The following is a 21,522-nucleotide window of genomic DNA, read 5'->3' as shown; positions in this document are numbered from 1 at the left end:
TGCATGGCAGATGCAGTATAATGTGGATAAATGCGAGGTTATCCACTTTGATGGTAAAAACAGGAAGGCAGATTATTATCTGAACGGCAATAGATTGGGAGAAGGGGAAGTGCAACGAGGCCTGGGTGTCCTTGTGCACCAGTCGCTGAAGGTAAGCATGCAGGTGCAGCAGACGGTTAAGAAGGCAAATGGTATGTTGGCCTTCATAGCAAGAGGATTTGAGTACAGGAGCAGGGATGTCTTGCTGCAGTTGTACAGGGCCTTGGTGAGACCACACCTTGAGTATTGTGTGCAGTTTTGATCGCCTTATCTGAGGAAGGATGTTCTTGCCATGGAGGGAGTGCAGCGAAGATTCACCAGGCTGATACCTGGGATGGCAGGAATGACGTATGAGGAGAGATTGGGTCGATTCGCTGGAGTTTAGAAGAATGAGAGGGGATCTCATCGAAACTTATAAAATTCTAACAGGACTAGACAGACTAGATGCAGGAAGGATGTTCCCAATGGTGGGGGAGTCCAGAACCAGGGGTCACAGTCTAAGGATAAGGGGTAAGCCTTTTAGGACAGAGATGAGGAGGAATTTCTTCACCCAGAGAGTGGTGAACCTGTGGAATTCTCTACCACAAAAGGCAGTTGACGCCAATACATTAAATATATTCAAGAAGGAGTTACATATATTTCTTAAGGCTAATGGGATCAAGGGATATGGGGAGAAAGCAGGGACAGGGTACTGAATTTGGATGATCAGCCATGATCTCATTGAATGGCGGAGCAGGCTCGAGGGGCCGAATGGCCTACTCCTGCTCATATCTTCTATGTTTCTATGTTTCTAAATCCAGGCACCAACATGCAGTCTATATTGAGTTTAATGGTGGTTTATATGCACCAAACAATTACCTTTCGTGTGAGGCTTTTAGTATAATGATTGCATGAAGGTTGCAAATGAAGGAGCACTTCCAAGTGAACACTGGGGGTTTAAAGGACAGCATACAGCCTCTTGGTCATTGAAGCAATTCAAGCACTTCAACACGATGTGAGGAAAGGTAACTGGCAGACATATTTCGTTCAGTGAATTCTCGGAATGTGTCGCTGGCTCCTCTTACCTTGCCTGACCTGGTATGGGTAGTAAACCTATTCTACACTGGAACAAAAGCAAAATATTGCAGATGCTGCAAATCTGAACTAAAAATGGAAAATGCTGGAAATACTGAGCAGATCAGGCAGCCTCTATGGAGAGAGAAACAGAGTTAACGTTTCAGGTCGTTGACCTGATGAAAGGTCCAAATCGGACCTCTCCGATCTGATCTGCCTGACTTTTTTTTAAATTATTCGTTCATGGGATGTGGGCGTCGCTGGCAAGGCCAGCATTTATTGCCCATCCCTAATTGCCCTTGAGAGAGAAGTTGGTGGTGAGCCGCCTACTTGAACCGCTGCAGTCCATGTGGTGAAGGTACTCCTACAGTTCTGTTAGGGAGGGAGTTCTAGGATTTTGACTCGGCGACGATGAAGGATCGGCGATATATTTCCAAGTCGGGTTGGTGTGTGACTTGGAGGGGAACTTGGAAGTGATGTGTTCCCATGCGCCTGCTGCCCCTGTCATTCTAGGCGGTAAAGGTCACGGGTTTGGGAGGTGCTGCTGAAGAAGCCTTGGCTAGTTGCTGCAGTGTCTCTTGTAGATGGTACACACTGCAGCCACATTGCGCTGGTGGTGGAGGGAGCGAATGTTTAAGGTGGTGGATGAGGTGTCAATCAAGCAGGCTGCTTTGTCCAGGATGTTGTTGAGCATCTTGAGTGTTGTTGGAGCTGCACTTATCCAGACAAGTGGGGAGTATTCCATCACACTCCTTCCTTGTGCCTTGTAGATGGTGAAAAGGCTTTGGGAAGTCCGGAGGTGAGTCACTCGCCACAGAATACCCAGCCTCTAACCTGCTCTTGTAGCCACAGTATTTATATGATGTATTATATTGAGTGCAGACCACAGTGCCTGGTCTGCACTCAAGGCCTCCGTAATCAACACCTGTGAAGAGACGCTCGGACACTCGACCAGGAAACACCAAGACTGGTTCGACGAGAATGACCAGGAGATCCAGGAGCTAATAAGCCGCAAGCGCAAGGCATTCCTGATCTGGAAACAGCAACACAACTCGAGAGCAAGAAAGCAGCTCTCCAGACGCCTGAAGGCCAAGGTCCAACAAAAAATGCGCGACTTAAAGAACAGATGGTTGTTGGAGAAAGCGCACGAGATCCAGCAGCTAGCCGGCAACCACGATGTGCATAGATTATTTAGCGCTGTCAAGACCACCTGCGGCCCAAGCACCCAAGGTCCTACCCTACTGTGGGCCAAGAACGGAGAGGTACTCATCAAGGACAGGGAGGCAGTCAGTGCCCGTTAGAAGGAGCACTTCGAAGATCTCCAGAACCGAGACTCTCTTCGACGCGAGGGTCCTCAACTCCATCCCGCAGCATGCTGCCCACCGCCACCTCAGCACAACCCCAGCCCGGCATGAGGTTGAAAAGGCCATCCGACAACTGAAGAACAACAAAGCCTCAGGAGCAGATGGAATCCCTGCCGAGGCACTAAAACATGGCGGAGAAGCACTATTGGTGCAAATTCATGAACTCATTTCTCTTATTTGGCAGGAGAAGAGCATGCCAGGGGATCTCAGAGACGCCGTAATTGTGACCATCTTCAAGAAAGGTGACAAGTCCGATTGCGGTAATTACAGAGGAGTCTCCCTGCTGCCTGCCACAGGGAAAGTCATGGCAAGAATCCTCCTCAATTGCCTTCTCCCAGTGGCTGAAGAGCTCCTCCCAGAGTCGCAATGCGGATTCCGCCCACTAAGGGGTACAATGGACATGATCTTCACCGTGCGTCAATTACAAGAGAAATGCAGGGAACAGCACCAACCGCAGTACATGGCCACCTTTGACTTCACAAAACCCTTCAGTAACTAGTGGTGTTCCGCAGGGGTCAGTGCTGGGTCCCCAACTCTTTACAATCTATATTAACGATTTGGAGGAGGGGACCGAGTGTAACATATCAAAGTTTTCAGATGATACTAAGATGGGAGGGAAAGTAGTGAGTGAGGAGGACATAAAAAACCTGCAAGGGGACATCGACAGGCTAAGTAAGTGGGCAGAGATTTGGCAGATGGAATACAATACTGGAAAGTGTGAGGTTATGCACTTTGGCAGGAAAAGTCGTAGAGCAAGTTATTATCTTAGTGGCAAGAAACTGGAAAGTACTGAAGTACAAAGGGATCTGGGGGTCCTGGTGCACGAAACTCAAAAGGTTAGTATGCAGGTGCAGCAAGTGATTAAGAAGGCCAATGGAATGTTGGCTTTCATTGCGATGGGGATAGAATATAAAAATAGGGAGGCATTGCTTCAGTTGTACAAGGTATTGGTGAGACCGCACCTGGAATACTGCGTACAGTTTTGGTGTCCATACTTAAGAAAGGACATACTTGCTCTCGAGTCAGTACAAAGAAGGTTCACTCAGTTAATCCCGGGGATGAGTGGATGGACATATGAGGAGAGGTTGAGTAGATTGGGATTCTACTCATTGGAGTTCAGAAGAATGAGAGGCGATCTTATTGAAACATATAAGATTGTGAAGGGGTTGGATCGGGTGGATGCGGGGAGGATGTTCCCGATGATGGGTGAAACTAGAACTAGGGGGCATAGTCTTAGAATAAGGGGCTGCTCTTTCAAAACTGAGATGAGGAGGAACTACTTCACTCAGAGGGTGGTAGGTCCATGGAATATGCTGCCCCAAAAAGCTGTAGAAGCTACATCATTACATAAATTTAAAACAGAAATAGACAGTTTCCTAGAAGTAAAGGGAATTAAGGGTTACGGGGAGCGGGCAGGAATTTGGACATGAGTCTAGGTTCGGATCGGACATGGCCCTGTGGGTAGCGGAGCGGGCCCAGGGGCCGTGTAGCCTGATCCTGCTCCTATTTCGTGTGTCTAATTCTGTTAGATTCAGGAGATGGTTCTGTGATAGTAGATTGGCGGTTAAGATCAGATCAGCCATGATCTTATTGAATGGCGGAGCAGGCTCGAGGGGCCAATTGGCCTACTCCTCCTATTTCTTATGTTCTTATGACACTGTCAACCATGAGGGATTATGGAGTGTCCTCCTCAAATTCGGTTGCCCTCAAAAGTTTGTCATCATCCTCCGCCTGCTTCACGACAATATGCAAGCCATGATCCTGACCAACGGTTCCACCACAGACCAGATTCACGTACGGACCGGAGTCAAGCAATCCTGTGTATCACACCAACGCTCTTCACGATGTTCCTTGCTGCAATGCTCCCTCTCACCCTCAGTAAGCTCCCCGCTGGAGTGGAGCTAATTTACAGAACAAACGGGAAACTGTTCAACCTCCGTCGCCTCCAGTCCAGATCCAACGTCATCCCATCCTCTGCCATCGAATTACAGTATGCAGATGACGCTTGCGTCTGTGCAAACTCGGAGGTTGAATTCCAAACCATCGTTAACACATTCACTGAAGCGGACGAGAGCATGGGCCTTACACTAAACATCCGTAAGACAAAGGTCCTCTACCAACCTGCCCCTGCCACACAGTACTGCCCCCCGATTATCAAAATCCACGACGAGGCCTTGGACAACGTGGACCACTTTCCATACCTTGGGAGCATACTGTCAACAAGGGCAGACATCAATGATGAAGTCCAACACCACCTTCAGTGTGCCAGTGCAGCCTTCGGTCGCCTGAGGAAGAGAGTGTTTGAAGACCAGGACCTCAAACCCGGCACCAAGCTCATGGTCTACAGAGCAGTAGTGATACCTGCCCTCCTGTATGCCTCAGAGACATGGACCATGTACAGCAGGTACCTCAAAGCACTGGAGAGGTACCACCAACGCTGCCTCCACAAGACCCTGCAAATCCATTGGCAGGATAGGTGCACCAACATCAGTGTTCTCGCTCAGGCCAACATCCCCAGCATCGAAGCTTTGACCACGCTCGATAAGCTCCGATGGACAGGTCACATCGTCCGCATGCCTGATACGAGACTCCCAAAACAAACGTTCTACTTGGAGCTCTGACAGCAAGAGAGCCCCAGGTGGGCAGAGGAAATACTTCAAGGACACCCTCAAAGCTTCCTTGAAAAAGTGTAACATCCCCACCGACACCTGGAAATCCCTGCTCCAAGACCGCACAAAGTGGAGGGGAAGCATCTGGGAAGACGCCGAACACTTCAAGTCTCTTCGCTGGGAGCAAGCGGAAGCCAAGTGCAAGGAGCGCACGTCAACCCAAGCACCCCACCCACCCACCCCTTCGACCACCTTCTGCCCCACCTGTGACAGAGACTGTAGGTCCCGCATTGGACTCATCAGTCACCTGAGAACCTGAGGGACTGCCTAAGAGAGAGAGTTATATGGCTGGCCCAGTTAAGTTTCTGGTCAGTGGTGACCTCCCCAGAATGTTGATGTTGGGGGATTCGGCGATGGTAATGCCGTTGAACATCAGAGGGCAGTGGTTAGACTCTCTTGCAGGAGATCGTCATTGCCTGGCACTTGTGTTGCACAAATGTTACTTGCCACTTTTCAGCCCAAGCCTCAATGTCGTCCAGGTCTTGCTGCATGCAGGCACGGACTGCTTCATTATCTGAGGAGTTACAAATGGAACTGAACACTATGCAATCATCAGCGAACATCCCTACTTCTGACCTTATGATGAAGGGAAGGTCATTGATGAAGCAGTTGAAGATGGTTGGGCCTAGGACACCGCCCTGAGGAACACCTGCAGCGATGTCCTGGGGCTGACATGATTGGCCTCCAACAACCACAGCCATCTTCCTTTGTGCTAGGGATGACTCCAGCCAGTGGAGAGTTTTTCCCTTGATTTTCATTGATTTCAATTTTACTGGGGCTGTTTGATGCCACACTCAGTCAAATGCTGTCTTTATGTTAAGGGCAGTCACTCTCACCTCAACTCTGGAGTTCTGCCCTTTTGTCCATGTTTGGACCAAGGCTGTAATTAGGTCTTGAGCCGAGTGGTCCTGGCAGAACCCAAACTGGGCATCAGTGAGCTGAACAGGTTATTGGTGAGTAAGTGCTGCTTAATAGCATTGTCGACAACACCTTCCATCACTCTGCCGATGATTGAGAGTAGACTGATGAGGCAGTAATTGGCTGGATTGTATTTGTCCTGCTCTTCATCCAAGAGTTCTTCCTCAGCTGCACTGGTGAACATGGGTGAATTCTGTCCTCCTTCAGACCTTGCAGACATTATTGTTTACAAACCATTTTTCATTTCTCCGTTTCTCTGTTTCTTAATGATGCTGCCTGAACTACTAAGTGTTTCCAGCATTTTCTGTTATTTCATTTCTCCTGGCTGGTTTTGCTATGCTGCTGCAGGCCTTTAAATCTTGCAGCAGCATGTGAGTTCCTTTCCCCTAGCAGGTGCGCTCCCGCACAGTGGTCTTCCTAATGTCTGAATCTCACCTAAATATTTAAGTTAAGCTGACCCCAGAAGTTAAACCAGGGTTAGATGTTGTGTGATATAAATTGCACTCCGCCCTACTCTGGATGATTATAGTTTTCTCTCTTGCATAACCTTTGCATTTGAAAGTTATCCTATTAGATTTATGGGTGTCCAGTCAAAGGGCTGGACAAGCACCTGTTCCTCGGCTTCTCTTAATGCTAGATAATGCACAAGAGAGTCAGGAACTGGCATGATGGTCTCCAGATCTAAAATTAAATTCCATCCAAAGGTGCTTTGCGGATAAATGCTCATCTGTTGTACAGATTAAAGGTAATCTGAAACCTAATGTCAGAGGAAGTAGCCTTAAACAGCTAAATATCTGCACAGGAACATTGATTCAGATGAGGAGCTACCAGAGGAAATACATGCAGAGTTGAATGCACGAAGTGGTTACTACAATTTTAAGAGTTTATAAGTGTCACTCACATTACCATTTAAAAAAAATCAGAAGTTCCGTTTGAAAGAATCATCTCCGTACTGTTGCTCTCAGTAAGTCACAGGGTAAGGTGGGGAAGAGTTGAAGATGGGTTGGTAAGGGAGGATTGGAAGTTTTGGCAGGAAGAACAGGATTTGAAGTGGGGGAGAATTATTTAGCCTATTAAGAGATTAATATAATAGATTTATTTTAAAGTAGATCTGCTGTTGGTCTTACCTGTCTAGATTGTCATCATTGTGGTTTTCTCTCTCTCTCACTCCCTTCCTCTCTTGGTTCTCCTTGCCCCTATCACTGTTATTTCCTGTTTGCTTCTGTATCCTCTTTTATTTCTCTTTCTTTTGTCTTTTAGTCTGATTCTTTCCCTTCTGTTTTATTTCTCTGTTCTTCGCCTCCTCTGTTTCTCCTTTTGTCAGTGGGAAGCACATGCGTTGATTAGGGGAGAGATCTGGCCAAGACTGTAGACAGGTTTTGGCCTGAGTGAGGAAGTGATCCAACCAGGAGAACAGACAAGATTTGGGGTAGTGGGTTACAGTGAAAAGCAACGTGAAGGGACTGGCACCCCACACCCTGGATCCTCCCCTACAATTTCCCCTTCCATAAATCTACCCCTCCCTTCCGCTCCCCATCCCTTTCACCCCTTGTTTCTATATAAGTTTGCATCTTGCAATAAATTTGACTAGTAGTTTTATCTTAAACTATTTGACCTGTCAGCATAGTGCTCGAGCAGGGTACTTGTCTGGCTATCAGATAGTTCAAGAGTGTATAGCGGACAATTGTAATATTTCCATTGTATAACCCAGCAGTACAAGGATATATTGCTAATGCATGCTGTTGCTGTTCACTTTACACATAAGCTCCCATTCTTAGGAGGCTAAGATCTGCCTATTAAAGATGCCTTTTGTAGTGAGCACGAGTAAAGAGTATTGGGGGAGGAGAAGTTGGGGTAATTTGTAGCAGTCTGTTAACAGATTGCAAAGTTTTAACTTAAGATACTTAGGTGTAAACACAAAAATACCTTGGACAATTGCACACTAGTGAATTCTCCACATGTGCACGATAAGTTTAATGTTAATCACATCAATAACTATACTGTACAATTAGTGTATATATATCAAATTCACCTGGTCAGTATTTTCTAACTGTGAATCTTGCCAGGTTTGCTGTTTACTCTTGAGAGCTGCTGACTGTATTCTTTCCTTTAAATTGAATTTTTTTTCATGTAAAGGTGACTGAACTGAAATTATAATTTCACCACAAAATTAACTCCTAGACATAAATCACAGATCAGCCTTTTCTTCATAAGTGTTGCCAAAAAAAATTAATTTCATCAATTCTCCTACCCAAGTCATGTTTGGTCCTACTGTCTGGAAGAAACTGGTTGGGTGATATGTGTGGCCATCAGTCTTCGGCTGGCTCTCATTATGTAGAACGGAAATCATTGGCACTCATTTTGAGTCTGGATTAGGGTAGCCCTTCTGTTTTTGACTGGGTGGTCTGTTTTTGAATGGGCTCCCTGGAAAAGTCTCTTTTTTTTAAAAAGAATGTCAATTTTTGTCCACTGATTTCTGTGTCTCATTATGAAGTGGCATTGGTGAAGGGTTATTTTTTTTAATCATCAACAAAGCCATGATCCTGCCCCATCTGCCCCCTCTCCAGTCTTGGACTCTGTTAAAAGTGCTATCTATCCTTAACCAGCAACTTTGTTTCCTGAATGTTTGTGTTAGCTGCATCACAGTAAGCATAATCACCGAGATCTATGAGAAAGCGATCAAGGACTCAACAATTTATCGGCTGCACTTGATTAACTGAGCATATTTTGTTGCATTCTTCTACATTATTTCTAGAAACCCAACATTCATGTATTAATTATTTGTAATGATGGGAAATTTAAAAAAAGTTACAAAACATGCTTAAAATAAATCTGTATGAAGACCATTTGGCAGAGTGTATACATGTAGGCTAGGAAGAGCACAAATCTGACAGCTTCACATTTATATTAAGGGATGAGTTGTAGACCAGAAAGTCAGTATGGTTTTGTGAAAGGTAGGTGTAGTGTATGTACCCGTCTACCTTTAAGAGAACTATTGTATGTAACCGTTCACCTTTAAGAGAACTATTTTAGGTGTGGCACTACTTTGTTTGGCTTCTGTATATGGTAATACCGACGGTGACCACACCAGTATATAAGTGTTGTGCCAGGAGTTATTGGGCAGATTCGCCCTGACCTTCGAATAGTAAAGTCCTGTTTTAAGTTACTCTTGGAGTCTGTGTATTAATTAACTAAACAACCCACAGACTTTACAGTGGCGACGAGTCCGATCGTACCCTGCGGCAACAATAATTCCGAAGCAGTTAACGAGCGTCGAGAAAAGGCAACCGCCCTCGTCATTCTGCTGGGAGAAAACTCGAGTCTGCAGAGCTGGAAAGGAGGAAGAATTCAGAGACAAAGGCTTCCATCAGCAACAGGCACTGACTGTCCCTTCTGCCACGGTGAGGAGTGAGCCGATCAGCACGAGAAGCAAGGCGGCCACGGTGACTGTGAGTAAGGGAAAAGTAAAAAGAATAACCGGGGGATAAGGGCGGTGCACTCGACCACGGTCAAGGGGGAAAGGAGCCGGACAGAAGTCGGGCCCAGAGGCGCTGAGACTGGGGCAGTGTGGAGCAAGGAAGCCGCGGTACAGACAGGCTGGGGACGCAACGGCGTCGTGAGACAGCTAGACCGCGACCGGCGAAAAAGGCCGGGCAGCGACCGAAGCCACGAAGCGCTGCGACCGGAAGCGTAGGCGCGGGAAGATATAAAAACTCAGCCGCAGCCGGGGAGGGAAGCACCGGACTGCGAGATGGCTGGGAGAGGCGTTTGGGAGCCGAGCGAGCGGGAGAGGCAGAGCCGACCAAGGGAGACTGCGCGAGAGCCAGTCCAGCGGCTGAAACTGTTCTCCGTCAACGGGGTGTACCCAGCGCCGGTACAGCCGAGCGAGCGGGAGAGGCAGAGCCGACCAAGGGAGACTGCGCGAGAGCCAGTCCAGCGGCTGAAACTGTTCTCCGTCAACGGGGTGTACCCAGCGCCGGTTGCCCTGCCGAGAAAAGGGGAAGCCCTGAAGCCGACGCGCAGGCTGTGAACCTGAAAGCCAGCGGCCGTCGCCTGTGGGGGAAAGTGTACCCCTCCCGCTAGGGAAGAAACGCGGGAAGCCGCCATTAGGCGGGGAAGAAGACAGAAGCGGGAAACCGCCATTGAAGTGGGCGGGGAGAGAAGATAAGCGCGGGAAACCGCCATTTTCGCGGGAAAACCGCCATCTTAGGAAAAAAAAAAATAAGTTAAAGAAATAATTCGGGGTGTTATCAGAAAGAGAGGAAGATGCCTAAGCGTGGTAACATCAACGATTTTAATGCCGAGGTAGAAGACTGGGCCACGTACGTGGAACGCATCGAGATCTATTGTGAGGCCAATAAAATAGAAGAAGATGACAAAGCTATAACCTTGCTAAACTCGATGGGCGCGAAGACATACGGGCTCTTGAAGCATCTACTATCACCAGCTAAACCGGCGGATCAGACTTTCGATGATATTGTGGCTGTTCTGAAGGATCACTTGAACCCCACACCGTTGATGTTGGCGGAACGATTCAAATTCTATGCGAGAACGCAACGGAAAGACGAAAGCAACGCAGAATACTTGGTCGAACTGAGTAGACTAGCGAAATACTGCCAGTTTGGAGGGAATCTGACAGAGGCATTGCGAGACAAGTTCGTGTGCGGGTTGGCAAAGGAAGGAACGCAAAAGCGACTACTCGAAGAGAATGACCTTACACTTGACAGGGCTGTCCTTATTGCAGCATCGCACGAAGCCGCAGCGAAGGGAACTGCGGAAATGCAGCTAAAGACAGCAGCACTAAGTGTGGATCAAATTACCTCGACAACAACAAAATGCTATCGTTGTGGGAAGACAACACACGACCAGAACCAATGCTGGTTTAAGAACCAGGAATGTAGGAAATGTGGCAAACTGGGTCACATAGCTAAGGTATGCCGGTCAGGGAAGAAGACCAACAACCAAAGGACCAACAACCAAAGGAAGCCATCACAGGAAAAGTACAACAAGGTACACAAGGTGGCTGAGAAGAGTTCAGACGAACAGAATTCAGACTCAGACCCAAACGGCCAGGAGCTGGGTAGTCTGAGAATTCACAATGTGAGTAAGGAAGCTGACCTACAAACTATCTGGGTCATGCTAAAAATAGCTGGAATCCAAGTGAAAATGGAGTTGGACACTGGATCAGCTCTATCAGTCATAAATCGAAGGGATTACCACCGGCTATTCTCACATATACCCTTAAGAGATACCAAGTTCGTATTGCAGACATACACGGGGCATAAAGTATACCCCATGGGAAAGATAAGAGTCAAAGTGAGAGATAGGGGTAAAGAACACCCAAGAATGAACTTATACGTACTACATGAGGGAGGACCACCACTTCTAGGACGGGAGTGGATCAAGAAAATAGACATGGAATGGCACTATCTAAAAGCCATAACGAGTGAGAACTCGGTGCAGACAATCAGCTCAGATTCTGAAACGGATGACGATAAGGCCAACCTAAATATGAAAGACAAGGCTGAAATGGACTTGTCGACGAAGGTTGGAAAAACGAAGGCATGCATAAAGGCTTATGCTCCAGAGAAGAACAAAGTTTCAGAGCAGAACTCCACCGAACAACGACAACCTAGTTTGACAGAAAATTCTGAGCCTGTTCAAGTTACGGACATATCCATGACGGAAGAACACCGAGCTCGGACTCAAACTTATTTCAAATTACGACAACAATTAGAACAATTGAGTTACCGTCTCGTACAAGAGATGAAAACAATGAAAAAGTTCTATGACACCGAATGGGAGAATCTGGAAAGACAACAGAAGCAGCTAGCTCAAGCAGAGAGCAACCATAGAGCCATCATGACCAATTACCGATCACATCTCCCTTATGCTGTTCAGGAGTTAGAATATTTGCAGGAAGAAGCAAATGAAGAGGAATCTTCAGGAAGCCAGGATTTTATTCCAGTTCTTCTCTATGACTCCTTACAAGCAGAGTGTGAGAAGTTGAAAGAACAGTATGAACAGGCCCAGGCTACAATTCTGGAAGGGGTTAACTCGGCAACCTCCGAAAAGCTAGTTTCAGTGGAAGCATATGAGCAACTGAAGGTTGAACATGAGCAAGAAGTCCAAAGGCTGCAGGAAATTCTTGATGAGCTCAAGGCCAAGACAGACTCATCGGTAGAAGTTCCATCCATAGATGAGAAATTAGAGGTGAAAGACATGGCAGAACATGAAAGACAAGATGTACAAGAACTCATAAAAATATTAAAGGAAACCCAAGACAAATATGGGGCGGCAATGACCGAGATTCAACAACTTGAAGAACAGATTCAACTGGGAATCCGTTCAGTGGAAGAAAAGGGAACTGTAAGAAACACAGAGACTGTAAGAATGGCCTCTGAACATGAGCTAGAGAGCATCAAGGCGCAACTTCTCCGAGCGCTGGAAGCCAAAGTACAAGAGGAAAAGAAGGTGAAAGCATTGGAGGAAAAGGTGGATGAAATGGAGAAGACTCTGACCCACAGTGTTCCCGTGGAAGAGTTAACGGTCAGCCAACTCCTTCATATGCTGAAGGACAAGACTCTACAATGGGAACAATCTGAACACGAGCTTCAATCTTCAAAGGGAAGGAGTTCGGAGCTCTCAAAAGTTATGGAAATAGCTGAGGTTGCAACACAGATTTTACAGGGATGCCAAAAGTACACTGAATCACGTCAATGTGAACAGCAGAATGTTGAAACAGCTGCTCCAGTAGAAGGATTGAATAGCCTGATCAATCAATCCCCGAGGGAAGGGGAAGTATTGAAATCACAAACGAGGTCATTAGTGAAGGATTTGCAGGAAACCCAGGAAGAGCGGGATGAATATGAACGCATGAAGAAGTCTCTTCAGGAAAGATGTCTAGGGAGGGAACAACAGTCGGCTAACGTCCAGTTGGGTACGGAAGAAGTAGCAGGCCCTCTCGCTAGACTAGCTCAGGACGACACCAAATATTACCATGACCTGTTGAGTGACACGGAATATTACGATGACTTGGTCTGCCCAGCTTGTGATTAAAACTCCCAAAGTGCAGAAATCAGGATGAAGCACTTAAAGTCTAAGGAACATAGGGAGATGGTGGCGCTACAGCTGGCAGCGGAAAAGGGAGCCCCGAGAGTCTCCAAGAAGCAGAAAAGAAAAAGACGAAGCAGAAGACGATAACAATCTAAATCATTATCACTTCTATCAGATCATGCACGTGGGCCCTCCAAAGGGGGCCAAATCAGTTGGAAAGTAGGAAAAATTACCAAGGCAGTCCAGCTGTTTGTAAAAGTCAGCACTGCTGGTTCAGCAGGACGGAAGTTCAAGCTGTTAAGCCAAGGGAAAGACTATTGGATGAGTCACGCTAGAAATGTGAACCGGCTACACCACAGAGATGTTGTTCGGACCGAGTCAAGACCAGAGACTGAATCTGTGAACTGTTCCCGCAGAGACTGAATCTGTGAACTGTTTCCCCGCAGAGACTATATCTGTGAATTGTTTTACATGAAGTTGATTATATGTTATGTTTAATGGGGAATAAGTATGTTGTAAGCTAAAAAGGGAGGATTGTAGTGTATGTACCCATCTACCTTTAAGAGAACTATTGTATGTAACCGTTCACCTTTAAGAGAACTATTTTAGGTGTGGCACTACTTTGTTTGGCTTCTGTATATGGTAATACCGACGGTGACCACACCAGTATATAAGTGTTGTGCCAGGAGTTATTGGGCAGATTCGCCCTGACCTTCGAATAGTAAAGTCCTGTTTTAAGTTACTCTTGGAGTCTGTGTATTAATTAACTAAACAACCCACAGACTTTACAGTAGGTCACATCAAAATAAACTAATAGACTTCTTTGACATAGTCATTGAGGTGGTAGATAAGGGAGGATCAATACATATATTTTCATAAGGCATTTGATAAGATAATGCAAAGAGATTGCTAGCTATTAGTGAGGTACATGGAAATGATGGCAACCTCATAGCATGGATAGGAAATTGTTGAGAGATAGGAGGCAGACCAGTAGAATACAAGGGACATTCTTTGATTGGCAGGCAGTGATAAATGACGCCCCTGGGATTGGTGCCAGGACCTCAGCATTATTTGCAGACCCAAACCTAGTCCGTCACAAAGTCGAATCTCTAATCTCACTTTTTATGAAGTTTGAAAAATGTAACATTCAAGTGCACTGCTATAATAACAAGACGGCTGTGTCTTTGCACACAGGCAATTAAGGATTTAAAAGCAAATAGAACCAGGCACACACACTACCCAACTGGCCTTTTGTATTATTTTTCACCATTTAATATCTTGACCTCTTCTATGTGCAACTCATTCATTTGAAAATTAGGTTGTATGTTCCAATGCTCCTTTCCATAATACGAATCAAACAAAACAGAAAATTGAGTGCTCGGACAAAATTACTGTGAAAGCATCACTGGGCTCTTGTGTTAACAGTGGTTGCTGTAAGAGAACCAAGTGCATAGCACGTGTACATATGAAATCTAGCTCAAGGACCCACAGTGCAGGATACCACCAAGGTTGTAAAGATTAGGGCAAAAGATTAGATCAATTAAGAAGTGGTTAGATGATACTAAGCTAGGGTTCTGAAAACCTGTAGGAGGACTGAGGGACGTAAAAGTTCCGTAGTTTTGAGGTCCTTGGAAAGAATGAGTTAAAGACCGTCTCAATTTTACCATTGTAAGAATGGAGGACGACAGCAGATTTCAACTTTCCTAAGCTCCGGTAGAGCAGTGAACCATAGCGGTATTGAAAAAATAGAAAAGACACGTGCATGTGTGCGTGTAGTCATGTACCTAGGACAAGGCTACACATATTCATCTTGCAGTTGTATATACTGTAAAATGCTCAGTTACACTTGGAATGTTTATTGCTTTAATGTTTTGACAAATTAAGGTAATTTCTCACAGCATCCATTCTTTAACTGAGGGCTACTTGGAACTGCTGCAGGAAATACAAAAATATTGCAGTCTCGCAGTGATTTCCCAAGAGTTGCCTTGTTAGATTTTTTACTTCCGCCCTCAAAAATAGATAAACCAACAACAAAGAAAACTCTACCAAGTGATTTTGGCAAACAAAGTAATTTTGCATGTACATGATTACATTCCTAATTTTGCCAATTCTTTCCTTTTAATTTCTTTTTTAACATGTTCTTTTCCCCAACTGACTTAAATATTTATATTTCTTCTTTTGAATGTCTTTTCTTCCTTCCGCTCCTAACACTTAATGGAATGTTTTTTTTAAGAGCAGAAACTCCAGATTTCTCCACCCCCTCCCACCACACATCCAGGAATCAGGCAGGTAATCAATCCCAGCCCCACTGTTCATCCTGGCACCTAGAGAGGAGTGACTCTGCCTCAGATTCATAACCCCATTTCCCCGACACACAATTAGTTATAATTCATCAGAAGTGGGAACTGCAGTAGCAGTCACATTCAGAGGGACCTTAGAATAGTGGATTGGAGAATGTCATAGTGGTGCAGCAGGGAGTGCACTTGTGTTGTTAATTTGAATGCTGAATACGTAATAAGCTTCGTTCAGTATCTTGCAGCAGGTTTAATGGCCTATAATGCAAGTTTTAAAATCATATGGTGTGTATGTGTGTGTATAGTAGTTGTATTTTTTCTGTTTTGTAGATTTTATCCTTTTTGTAGCACCCTACACATTGCTGAGGGTACTGGCAGACATCCGCATGGGTTTCATCAGTACCTCTATCTCCAGCTGGTGAGATGTGCTGGGCAGCCCAAAATTAAAGTTTTACGTTCCCTGTGCCGTGTTGCCCACTCCCAAATAATTGCAGCACCTCAACACAGATCATTGTTGAGATCAGCTGTACCAGGCCGCCAAATGGTTGGGATCATGGACTCATGAAGATTTAAGCCTGGAATTTTATTTAAATTTTTCAAGCAGTCCCCTTACAAAGGCGGCTCTTTCCATTTTTTTTGGAGGGAGAGGTGTGGGGGTTAAGACCTGCCTTCCTCCAGCCCCCCAGGCCAGCAACCTCCACTGCAATTCCCGGCCTATTTAGTATCGCGGGCACCCACTGTCTGCATTAAAAGTAGGTGACCTCTCTCTGACCCCGCATTTTCCAGTGGGTACAGTGCCAAAGGTCACTAACAGGCACATTCAGGCACTTGAGCTGCTGTGGGTTTCTTTTGGTGCCCAGTTCTTTCCAGTTTCCATTTACTAATTGCAAGCAGCAGGTGCAGACTGATGATTAATTGGGCTTTTTGGGCCCCGTCTGATTGTAGCTTGGACCATTCTAAATCGGCAAGAACAGTTGAGATCAGCAGTCAGCGCTCGGCAGTCCGTGTCATTGCAACTTAAATTTTAAAAAAACTCTCTGACTGTTAGCATGCCAATGGATGTAAGTATACAGGGTGTGTTGATGAACCTGGATAAGCCAGGCGGGCTGAATTGGCTGGTGGAGCTGCTATGCAGCATTTGACAGCAACGTATAACAAGCTAACAATTCAAGATTCTCAATGGAGACGTATAGCACTCCATGAAATGTATATTTGGCCTTTAGACAACTGACACTTCCTACTCTACATAATAAAAGTATGCTATGCTGAAAGCTGTAGGGCAAACATAATGCTTGAAGTGACGGTTGTCTAAAGGCCAAATATGTTTATGTTTGTGCATGTGCATGTCTTTTCTGCCATGTACTGTGAGCGTTCTGATTGTGCGCTCCCTTGCTTGAAGTAACACCACTGTTGGGTAGGTGCATAGTCAACTAGAGAGTTACATGGGGTACAGATACCCGTATCTATGACTGATCCTGATGACCTGCATCAGTGCCAAAAGGCATTCACAGAACGTTACAGCACAGAAATAGACCATTCAGTCCAAGTCTGTGTCAGTATTTTTCTCCATATGAGCCACCGAGTCGAATCCTGCTCTCCTGTTCACTCCCGATACCCATTAATAGTACTTTTTTTTATCAAGCAACTATCTAATTCCCTTTTAAGCCAGTGCATTCAATTCGTAGAGTATTACACTTTACATCGGAAAAAATTTCAGAATTTTTGGAGGTCGTGCTGGTGATCAGTGCAAACCTTGTTAAACCTACCAAAATGATTTAAATAATCGCCATACCAGAGGAGTAGCTTTGGCACCAACTCGTTCACACAGCTCAAATCATTCATGCCTGTAAGAATTGGCTTCTTAAAAGTAGGATAGCATTCTTCAATTTTGGTTGGAATATTATATACGGCTGGATTTTAACTCCGGTGCGGGCTGTTGTCGTGTTATCCGAATTTCGTGTTTCCCACATGAATCTAAATGGATGTGGGTGATTGATGCAATTTTAACTTAAGTGGCCAATTGATTTCCAGCGTGTGGGAAGCCTTTGCAAAGGGGTTTTTCATGACTGAAAGTCCCCTCCGATGACGTCATCATTGCTGCTGCATTTAAGGTCCACAGCAAGCCTTGCTTCTTCTGCAGGCTTCCAAGCTTTCTCCATTTGGTGTCAGAGGGACATGCAGGAAAGATGACAAGTGGGAGGGCAAGATCAGCTCCTCATTTTGACGAGGCGGCACTGCCGGCATTAGTGGATGAGGCTAGGGCCAGCAGGGAGGTGCTGTTCCCTACATCAGGGAGGAAGAGGCCTCCCACTCAGACCAAGGCAGTGTGGATGCAGGTGGCTAAGGAGGTCAACTCCTTGGGAGTCACCCGCAGAACCTGGATACAGTGCAGGAAAAGATTTCATGACCTTCAGTGCACTGGGAAAATGAGTGTGAATTTCCCATCACCCTCAATTGCCTTTCCTCACCAGCACTCAGCTTCAGCTGAAGCCACAGGGGAAGCACTATGTAGGAGCACGCGTAAGAGGAAGATAAAGCACAAGTAGTCACAAGGGTAGTGGAATTTTGTGTTTAGTGTAAAAATGCCATCACGTCGTAATTGTACATAAAAATTCTGATGGCAAATGTTGCAGTTGTAGCGTCTGTCATTTCACTATTGGGACTTCCACATTGAGGCCTTAGGAATACTTTCAACTGTCAGTACGGTGGTCGGAGTGCTAGGAATCCTCTAGTTCTTGGCCATTGTCAATGTTCTGGTAAGAAGCTGCGAGGCAAAAGTGTTTGATTGACTAGGCTAAGCAAATCTGGCCATGATGAGTGCGTTCCTTGCACCCCGGGCAGCAATGTTCTCGCGTAATGCTGCCGCTGGTTGATGGGCCTCTGCAGGATGTTCATTTTCGCCCTCCTCCTCCTCCTCATCTGAGGAGGATATGTGAGGAGCCACTTGGTCCTCAGGAATCTGCAAGCCACAACGCTGTGCCATGTTGTGAAGTGCACAGGAAACCACGACGATTCTGGAGACCCTGGCTGCTGAGTACTGCAGGGCTCCACCTGATCTATCCAGGCATCTGAAGCGCATCTTCAGCAAACCGATGGTTTGCTCGATTATGGCTCTGGTGGACATGTGGTTGGAGTTGTAGCTCTCCTCAGCTTCGTTGGATGGGATCCTCAACGGCGTCATCAGCCACGTCCTCAGGGGATAGTCCTTGTCTCCAAGTAACCATCCGTTAAGTTGGTCTGGTGGACTGAATAGCGGAGGCACACTAGACTGGCGCAGGATGAAGGAGTCATGGTAACTGCCAGGGTACATGGCACAAACATGCAAAATTTCCTTCTTGTGGTCACACACCAGCTGAACGTTAAGGGAGTGGAAGCCCTTGCGGTTGACAAAAATACCTGGATTGCGATGGGGTGCCGTAAAGGCCACGTGTGCAGTCAACGACGCCCTGCATCCTTGGAAAGCCTGCTAGATGTGACACTTGCTTGATCCTTGGTGAAATGGATGTGATTGTGCGTGAGGGCGAAGAGGGCATCGGTTACCTGCGTGATGCAAGTGTGTGCGGCCGCCTGGGAGATGCCGCTGATGTCTGCTGCTGATCCCTGGAATGAGCCTGAGGCAAAAAAGTTGAGTGCGGTGGTGACTTTGACGGCCACTGGTAATGCTTGTCCACCGGGTCCTCTGGGCAGCAGGTCTTGCTGTAGCATTGCGCAGATGTCAGTCAGTACCTCTCGTGAAAGTCGGAGCCGCCTTTGGCACTGCTGCTCAGACATGTTGAGATAGGTGACCCTGCGTCTGTAGACCCTGTTTGGGGGGTATCTTCTGTGCTGACGGGCTTCCATGCGCTGGCCCCTTCTGGCCTGTGCAGCCTCAGCTGGGTGAGCAGCAGCCTGGCGCTCATGCTGCTGCTGCTGTTGCTGGTGCTGCTGTTGTTCCTGATTCTGCTGGTGCCGTGGCTGGTGCTCGAGCTCCTCTAATGCCCTGATGGAAAGGAAATAAATGGCTCCCATGCTTCTGGTATATGCCTCCGTTGAGGAAGTGCTGAGTAAAGGTGGCGAGGGGGTTTCCCAGGAGGCCACACTAGAGATGGGTGTGAGGCTCCAACCTTCCACAGGTGTGGTTAAGCCTTCTAAAGTTGCCCCAGACCTGAGACAACAAAGTCCTGCCACCTGCAAATGATGGCTGATCAAATCTCCTCTTTAATGTTTGACCTGCAGCTGATAGTCAGCAATCCAATAGTGCTCCCGCCAGGTTTCACATTCGTGTTTCCCACCAGGCATGTTTTGCGTGGGAAAACGGTTAAATTTGCAAGGGCCTGGAGTCGGGACCATCAGACATGCCTGAGTTAAAATTGCTCGGAGTCGGGAACCAGGTGGGGGGGGTCCCGCCCGCCAGTTTTTGCGATTTTTAACCCCCCGCACGCCTCCAAGCCCAACTCCACGGCTCAATGAAAATCGAGCCCTATAATTTTCATGACTCATACTAATTTAACTGTATTTTCATTAGTGCATTCATTTTTGTTGCCGCTTAGGCCTAGTTTTTTTGCATTGCAAGACTTTATTTACAATTCTTTTTTTTTGCAATGGTATTCCACCTGCTTCTCCTCCTTTTAAGACCCATCTCCTGGAACAAGCTTTTGGTCACTTCTCCTAATATCTCCTACTCTAGCACAGTAACAGGGCTGATTTTAACTTGGGGCGGAAATCTGGTGCAGAGGCTGAAGAAGCGCAGTGAACTATCCAGCTCCCCGGAGTGTGAGACCCAGGAGATTTTAAACTCGCAGGCCTCATTTGCATGCACTGACTCTGACTCTCACCCGAAGCCAGCTGGATTGATGTCACCTCCGGCACCGGGAGTCACCGGGGGGGGGAGTCAACAAGCCTAGGGCAAGGGAGACCCAAATGGATAGCAGGAGGAGCACTCCAGATAGAACCTTTCAGGGGGAATTTTAACATGGGTGAAAATGGGTGCGGGTGGGGGGTTAAATGGGCAAAAATTCTGAGCACGCAAGGAAGCTGGCTCCAACCCACTGACTTCTGGGTTTTACTGATGCGGGACAAGGGGTGGGCATCCAAACCCGCGCCCAGGAGGTGGGTTGGCATTTTAAATACGTTAATGAGGCTGGAAGCCTCAAATTTAACTTGCTTTGCAGGTTTTACTGTGGGCAGCCGGGTTTTCTGGGGTTCGGGGAAACCCGGCAACTGCAACGAGGTGAGGACAGCCTTGGGGAGAAGGTAAGTGGGCCAGGAGGAGCAGGAGTGGTTCTGCTTGGCCCCCCAAGCTCCCTGACCATCAGACAACCACCGCCCCCCCCCCGCCCTCCAATGTGCTCCCTGCTTGACTGGAAGCGAAGCCTGTCAATCAGGCTGACTTCTGGGCGGGGAAACTTTTAGGGCCAAAAGTCGCACACTGTGGAGTTTGATGTGCCTCAATAATTCCGAGACTCGAAGTTAGCAGAACAAAAACAAGGCTTTTATTAACTTAGAAAGTAACACGTAAGAGAGAGAGATGTCTTCCTTCTGGAGACTGAGGCCAGACTGAAGCTAGCTTACAAACGGGGCCAGGTATGGGCGGAGCCCTACACACAGCACATTCCAGTATACAATACAGCACATTCCAGTACACAATACAATGAGGTCTGGGGGAAGGGAAATGACACTGAAACCGATCTCAGTCACAGGCAGTGGTGAATGGAATATTTCATCACAGAGTTAAAATTCCAGTTTCAGTTTCCCATCCTTATCTCCACCTTCCTGCCTATGCAGCCTGCCCAGTAAATATCCAGCCCTTTAAATCACTTACCTACGTCTAGATCCTTTTTGTTGTCAGCTGACAGGCCATAGTCATGACTGTGCAACCCGATGACGTTATCGGGGATGACATAATCGGGGCACGACATTGCCATTTAAATTAGGCCGCTGCTCCTCTGGCCTGGGTAGCCTTCCCGTGCCTGAATTCAGGCAAGTAAAAATTGCGTGAGGCAGGAATGCGACATAAATGTTCACCCCTCCCCCGCACCACCCCGCCTGCACCATTCCCAACCGGGCGGGGGACGTTAAAACTGGCCCTTTTTATCTTTGATCATGCCTCTGTGAATTGCCGTGGGAAGTTTTCATATGTTAAAAGGTGCA

This window comes from Somniosus microcephalus, chromosome 3 (genome assembly GCF_052327205.1).
Source record: "Somniosus microcephalus isolate GS21.2 chromosome 3, FLI_Smic_1.0, whole genome shotgun sequence".
Classification (NCBI taxonomy): Eukaryota; Metazoa; Chordata; class Chondrichthyes; order Squaliformes; family Somniosidae; genus Somniosus; species Somniosus microcephalus.
Note: the sequence above shows the minus strand (reverse complement) of the source record.